Source organism: Mastigoproctus giganteus, chromosome 11, assembly GCF_048544385.1.
Source record: "Mastigoproctus giganteus isolate SK-2022 chromosome 11, ASM4854438v1, whole genome shotgun sequence".
Taxonomy (NCBI): domain Eukaryota; kingdom Metazoa; phylum Arthropoda; class Arachnida; order Uropygi; family Thelyphonidae; genus Mastigoproctus; species Mastigoproctus giganteus.
The window spans coordinates 78,837,071-78,845,265 of NC_143585.1; the positions used below are offsets into that span (position 1 = coordinate 78,837,071).

Below are 8,195 nucleotides of genomic sequence, written 5' to 3' on the forward strand. Positions count from 1 at the left end.
CTTTGAAAAAATTAAATAAACAAAGCTGTATTGCAAAACTTTCCTAGTACCCTTTGTAAATGAATAGTTAACAGAATATATACTAAAATAACAGCACAGTCGAATTTATTCGATAGCAATAACAGAAGAAAAAAATATTGCATAAAAAGCATCCAGCATATAACAAGATTGTAAGAGAAGAGAATCAAGAAAAAAACAGAAATAAAGAAAGACATGTAAAAATAAAAATAAAAAGGAAGGAAAGAAAAATAGACATACAAATCTTATAAAACTTCACTGTTAACTGAAATTTGGAAGTTATCAAAACTACGGGCCATATATAGACTAAAAAGCTGGATCACTGGTATAACTACAGAGCATGTCAATCTTTGTTCATGTTCGAAATTATAAAGGATCTCAAATGGGGTGTGTTTCTTGCAAAAATATGTGCGCTTCCTAAATGAAACATTTTAACAAAAATAGAAATTTAAAAATAAAAAAATAAAAACGTAATCATTAGGGCAGAAGTGAAAGAAATTAGTTTTCTTCGAGAACAAGCAGAAATTCTTATGCCTCACTAACGATGGAATTGTGAAGTTGGTTCGACAGAAATCATTTACAAAAATGAGCTAAATTACATGCACCCACGACTGATTCTCGGAGCATTCTTATTGTGGTATTTTTGTGTTCATTGAAGATGTCATTATGCTGATGTTCTGCAGGCAAGCTAGTCAGCGAACCATTGCAGGGCATTGTCCCTGAAGTCAATTAGTTGTAACTTTTCCACAGTAAAGTGCAGTCAACCATACCGCAATAGTTTTCTAACTCCGAAAAACAGTCTTCTTTGTTTTCAGTAAGGATAAAAATCTCAGAAGTGGATTTGAATAACCCACCATCTGTTTCCGCACTATTATTTTAATTTTTTTCGTTTTCATTTCTTTCTTTTTTTTACTAAGAAGTTGTTGTGGGCGCAAAGACAAGAGATGAAAACAATGTTCTATTTAATATTTCACAATAAGCATGAGGAAGATACCTTATAATGATTTTTTGTTTTGTTTTGTTTTGTTAATATCGATTCGAAAGCTGTATTCATTGCTTCGGGGATGGTTTGTGATTATAATGATAGGTTAAAGATTACAAGATGGGGATAAGAAGATGCTCGGGGCATTTTTTTCACAAAGTACTAGAGATGTTATCGTACTCTACCGAACTTGTTCTTGAGGGGCAGAATGATAGATCTGACTTCCTCGTGACTTTTGGAGGAGGTACATGAGGAGAGGATTTCAGTAAGTGCAATCTGTTGCAATTGTGGGTCTGTTTTACTGTTAGGAAGCTGAGCTCAAGCCGTTCATAAATGATTTTATATCCTTGTCACTTAAGCTGCCAAAGTTGTTTTACTATTTCTTTAGGTAATAATTTTTGGCCCTCGTGGGTAGCGAAGCGGATAGCTCTGAATCAACCACAGACATTTATAGCTGCATTTACACGCTCTTCTTGCAAATAAGTTGAGGAAACAAAGAACAAGCAAAACGATTGTTCTATTGAACATTTCGTATGGCCGAAAGAGCGCCAAAGAATATCTCAAAATCACGGAAGATGTGCATCCCCAATATATTATCGACCATCAGTTATCCAGGAAACTTCTAAAACTGTAGTGAGATTCGGTGGTTGTAGACACCTGGAAAGTGGTTTCCATAATCATGGAAATTTGAAATGAGCTGAATTCAACTTCAATTCGAAGAGGCACAAGGTTTGGCACTTACTTGTGCTAAAAGGTGCAAAACCAGCGTGGTTACTGCAGATGATTGCAATTAACAACATTGGCAAAGTACTGAATTGCTCTGCGGTGTATTAACACTTACAAATTTTGATTCATTAAAAAAGGTAATTTAGATAAATTGGACTGATTGTTAGCCGACATGATATACATTTTTTTACAGCGTTCTGTATCATCACAACGTACAACCGTGAAATAATTGAATTCTGGAGCCGCCCTACATGAGATACTATACATATATGCACTCGTATGTCATGATATCGTTCTGAGTATGTCACTCGTAAGAGCAATTTCAGCATTGCTCTTACGTGTGTCTTTATTGCGCAACTGGTATACCAGCTGTTGTGCTCAACTGGTATACCAGTTGAGCAATAAAGCAATTATGACGATGTTGAAAACGCCTCTAGTCCCTCAGATTTTTAAGAATATAAATATATAAATGGAATTTTTAATGTATAATAATTCAGATTGCTGCAGTAGTTTATTGTTCATCGCATCCATAAAAATATCAGCTTTAATGTAAAGACGGCCAAGCAATAGCTAAAATTTGTCATATTATGACTGCTCGAAACAATTATATTTCTTTTCTATGGTTTATAGTTCATTTGGATACATACAATGGAGAAAAAATGGAGAAAAAACTCCAGTTGTTTGAGCACTTTTAAGAAATAAAAAGAAACACCGATTAGAGCATTACGGATTAGAGGGGATAGGCAGAAAACGAAACTATGACATTTTCCTCCTTACTACTACCTTATCTAGAAAATACGTGATAGCAATTACAAAACCTAAACAGAGCATGCCTTTCCAAACATCATATACGTAGGAGCTTGTTTTATTATCTAGATCTGATTTACATATAAAAGTGGTGGAAATAAATAACTGTGAATATAATCAGAAATAGTATATAACTCTAAATCGTTGGGGGGGGCCGCTATGGATAAACCCCTGCATATCCCAAATTAAGTCTGTCCCTCCCTTGTAAAATAGCTTTTATTACACACATGAACTCAGAGCCAGGATGAAGATGCAGCAACTTAAAACGAAGGCTCTGATAACTAGCTACACCAGCATGAACAGATTACAGTATATCGTATATTAAATAATTCAACTAACTATATCAGATGAACACAAGTATATATAATATATTATAAGCTAGTTGAGAAGGATGGAAAGAGGGGCGTTTCTGAACAGCCTACCTCGGGGAGGGAGAGAAAAATCCTCATCCCAGCTCTGCTCGAACTGTTTCCCCGCGTATATTTTTTTTGTGCTTCCGCTCTTCCCCAAAAGAGGAAGATAAAAAAAAAAAAAAAACCCTAAAAACCTGGTTCCGCAGCTGTCCAAGTCTAATCTCAGGATTCAGCATGTGAGCTTCACATGCACACATAAACGTATGAAAAAAATCGATTCGGAGGGGAAGGGATTAAAAGCATAAAAAATATTTTTGCAAAATGCGATAAATTTCCGTTTATCGCATAACCCATTAGTCAACGGTGTGTGCCGAGGTAACTATGGCAACAAAGAAGATGAAATTATCCGATATGGAGTGAGATACAGGTAGTTCTCGATTTTACGAGTTAATTCGTTCCTGGCACGCGCTCGTAAAGCGAAAACTCGTAAAGCGGAAATTTATTTCACATAGACATAAGGTTAAAAATAGGGGTTACGTTCTCAACAATGAAATTAGTTAGCTAATTAGTTTATGTTTAAACAATGATTGATTTATCCAAAGAAATGAAAACGTAGCCTGAAAAATCAAGCAAATTATAATAATAGAGAAGTTATTTACGACTTACAAATGTTAAAGAATGTTTATTCTTCATCATCACGACTAAATGCACACTCGTTGATCACTCATTATTGGCTCGGCACTCGTTGGTTTGTTGCACAAAGAGTCGTCTTCATCAGAAATGTTTCAAGGGGCATTTGTTTCCAAGATAATCTTCTCTTTTAATTATAAATTTCACGATTGCATGCATAAGCATATTTTAACGGCACACACAAATTGCAACTAACATGATTCACGTGGAGTAACAAGTTTACGAAGCTTAAAAAAAGGAATGAAGAGAAGATTCTGAAAATGTATTTATTTTTTTATACGATTGAAGATTTCAGTAAAGGGGAAACACATTTCATCATAATAACGTAAAAAAACACACACAATTCCAGCTATTGGTATTTTCGCAAATGCAAGAAGATCGAGTTTACTACCCGTTTATAATGAATTGCATTAAAAGAAAAGCCAAATAAACCGGAAAGTGCAAATTGTTTTTACTGTTTTATGGTCGTGACCTCCAGATATGTGCTTTAGAAAAATATCACGAAGACGTTTAAAATTGATTCTTATAACGGAACATATGATAAGGAGATGAAAGTGTAGTGCATTTTAATGATTTGAATTGGTAACTAATACAATTTACAAACCATGCTCACGAACTTTTAAGATTTTAAGGTCACGCTAGTGACCTTAAAAATGACATTTTAGAGAGATAAATAGCTTACTTATAGAGCGAAAATTTCAACTTCCGAGATCTTGACACGAATTACCAAAAACAATGTGTTATTGGGTTCTCATTACCATATTTTAACGATACGATGGTGTCTATGGAACGGATTAATCTAGTAAAGCTGGGTACACTGTATTGTATAGCTACGCACGTGGTTTGAAATACGGTATTTATGAATGTTTAACATTCATTTTTTTTTTTTTTTTTTGCAATTAATGTTCATATTTTCGATTTTGTTGATACTTGATACTTGGGGAAAAAACTCGCAAACCCAAGAACTCGTAAAGCGAGAACTGCCTGTAATTTTTAGGGTGAAAGAAGGAAGTTACGTTGTGACGGCAGTGGTATTTCAGGTGCAAACAACACTTATTGGTGCAGTGTATAATTATTTTTACCCAAGAACTTGTGCTTATTTTGTCAGTGCTAAGTGATATTCAGTAGTTAATAACCGTTGAAAACAGCTGTAAATAAATGTTGCGAACTACATTCGGAACGTCGAGGAAACATTCTTCGCAGAAATGCACCACACACGCACACTAAAAATAGTGAAGAATATCTACTCGAGCAAGGCTTGCACTTCAGCAACATTCTGTAACAGATTTTTAAATTCTGTGTTCATTTTTTCTTGTGTTGCAAACCAGATTGCATTTTGATTGGATTATTCCAACTGGGTTACATTTTCATTGGATAAACTTGTATACACAGGTTTTAAAGTTAGAGACACAGAAAATAAAGGGATTCCATGAAAAATAATTCCAATGAAAGAAACGTGGGATGAAGTTAAGAAAACTGATTGTAAAGAGTAGTAATAAAAAAAAAATCCTAAAAAAACGCGTCATAGTCAGGAAATTACTCAAAACAAGACAGCACTTTAAGAAAAGATTATTAAGATCTTTAACTTACTGCTACCTATCATCTGAGATCTTTGGTAGCCATATCAAAAAATACAATAATCTCTGAGAGAAACACCAGTCTGCAAAGGAAAATACTGTACAATACTAGGAGCAAGGTTCTGATTAAAGATATTCCTCGGGGAAATGTCCAACCCCACTCGGCTTAATAGTGTTCCTTCATTCAAACAAAGTGAGTTTGCAAGCTCTCCCTTTCCCAAGATTTAATTTTCTTCTGATTTAATTCGTGAGGCTAAAAGTCAGAATTGATTACACCTAGCTTTTAATTAATTTTAGAAATTCATTTTAATAAAAATTTATAAATTTACTTATATAAAAATTACGTTATCAGCGATGTGCATTATATGTTATTTTAAATTTTTAAAAAGTACGTTAATAGTCAAGAAATTCCGGTCACGCTGCAGCTTTATCGGAGTATAAAATGAAAAACAAAACAAAAAAAAAATATTGTAGTAGACTTGTGTAGGCCTACTCTCAAATTATTTATTCACTATTATATTCAAAACCATTTCTATTAGTTTATCCATTAACATAACCATTACTCAGGAAACTTCAGAAGCGAAAGGAAAACGAGTCGAATATCATTTGACAGTAAATCAACAGGCGATTTACGCATATGCGAACGCGTCTAAAAGTTCGTCTGCTGCTTAGAAAACGGACGAAGAATAAATAAAATACAAATTCACTCACTTATTAACCTTCCACCGAAACTAGTTTTTAAGATGTTTACTAAATAAATGTTTCAGTGAAAGTTTAAAAATTTGCTGCAGCTGCAATTGCAAACTGCTAAACTAACGTAATAAATCTAGCTATTACATGGATGGTTGTGATCATTATGTGCTATAAGTGAATTTAAGAGTAAGGATACGTCACTGACTTCCAGACACTGCATCCTTGACTAATGAATATCCAGGATTTTCAGTCACGATTTTCTTCTAAGCGTGACTTTTGAGATAATCTTTTGGGCATTTAAAGACTTTGGGCAGAAAATTACTGGCAGGTGGATGAAAACATAACAGCGTGAAAATGGAAAGTCCACAAATTTATTCTTTAGAATTTCTCATAAAAAAAAAAAATACTGAATGTTATAGATGCGTGATTCATCGTCTTAGAATTTTCGATGAGAAAAGAAAATATAATTCTTCCTTACCCACATTCCTTAGCGCTGATAGTGCTTGAATTTATTATTACAAATCACTTCTTATTTAGATATATACTGTATTTCATAACTCCAGGATATCTTGTGAGTATGGGTAGTTAAACATGGTTAAACATCTTTCTTGGTGATTCCTTTCTACTTCTGACACACACTCACTCTCTCTCTCTCTCTCTCTCTCTCTCTCTCTCTCTCTCTCTCTCTCATGGTAACTCAGGATTTTTTTTTTTTTTTTTTTTTTGGCTGGTGCAGTATAAGCCTCAGGCTTCCTTGCACCATATGGCTAATAATAATAACAATAATAACAAGACTACCGTTATTTATCAATGATTCAGGCTAGCCATGCTTTAAAAAGAAATGCTTAAATAAACAGAATAGATAAAAGTACTTACGATTTCGACTAGTTATTATTAGCAGCTTGTGCTTTTATAACATAGATCTCTCTAAATAAGAGATTTTTTTTAATATTTTATTTTCTTATTCACTCTTCTGTCACACTTTTCAAAATACAGCAGACATAGGCATACTAGCCGCTTTGCAGTAAATATGGCATGGAAAGATCTAATAAAAAATTCAACTTATTTATTAAAACAATTTGAATTTTTAAATTCAAATTATTTTGATAAATTTAAAAATACTACCTGCTAGTATGCTATGATTAAATTCTCAGTATAATTAATCTAAATTAGTCCCCTAAATAATGCATGTGACATTAGTTGGGGAAGTGGGAGGGGAGAGAATCAATCATTGAACTTAAGGCACAAGAAACAAAGATTTTAATCAATCCTGCCTAGAAAAATGTTAATTAGATTGTTCGGGGTAACTAATTAAGCTTTTTGAAGTTAAATTTAATTTAACCTTAAGTTTTAATTCTGAGCAACAAAAAAAATGTACTTACCACTAATTAATCAGTTATTGAACCTTCTGACGCAAAATGTCTTGTTTACTATTATCTTGGGTTCATTCTAAAAGTATATCTCACAAAAGATAAAACAACACTTCATCGATGTTGCCTTTGTCTCGGGAGTTTAAGTTACAAAAGTGCTGTGAAGAGTGACCATATTTTAAACTTATTCGCCCCTGAGACACTTAGATACGCCAGCCCTCCTTTTCCTCAAGGGCGTTAAAGCTCGAAATGTCCCGGTTGAGTTTACACCAAATACCGACGCCGACTGTATAAAACGAAAGGTTGATCTTCACTGTAAAATTAGCGAAATATCACATATTTATAAGCAGAATGTGAATAATATGACGCCATAACGCGTTTGCACAAAGTGAAAGAAAACTAATAACTATTTAGTAATGAAAAAGCACTTCAGACAAACACAATAACCAGTACACAATAAACACACAGCAAACATTGCTGCACACAGCCTAATGCAAGACTACGAGAACAGACTGCGCACGACGAGAAAAGTTTGCTTGATGGCTGTGCGAATTAAATTCTGCCACAAGAGGACGCAACAAGCATCTAAATTGCGTGATGGAACTCGGAAGTTATTTAAAACTACCAAAAGTTTAATAATCACATTATTGAAATTTCCATAATTCATGGCTGTACTCAATCAAAGATCACGGGAAAATAAAACAGCTTATTATGGTATTTTTTAATATAAAACACAAAATAAAAAAATAAAATATACACAAAATAAACTGCCGAGAGTAGAGTAACTTTGTTTATTTTTACCGTAACCTTTTTAGTTTCCAGTGACATTTGATTGAAGTAACCAAGAATTACGGGCATTTTTTCCAATCATAAAAAACTTTTTAATATAACATATTTTAATAGAACATAAACTGTAATAAATCGATATATTAATATTATTTATTAATTAATAAATGTCGAAACGACTAATAATTATAAA

The 8,195-nt window shown here is 33.4% G+C and overlaps 1 protein-coding gene across 1 annotated transcript in view; it reads right to left on the reverse strand.

The window, feature by feature from the left end:
* LOC150078163 (uncharacterized) overlaps positions 1-7,617 on the reverse strand; it is a 333,303-nt gene extending 325,686 nt beyond the window's left edge. Inside the window, exon 1 of the mRNA XM_090385417.1 lies at positions 7,229-7,617. The gene's annotated coding sequence lies outside the window, so the exon portion shown is untranslated. The remainder of the gene's footprint in view (positions 1-7,228) is intronic.
* Between the last annotated feature and the right edge of the window lie 578 nt (positions 7,618-8,195).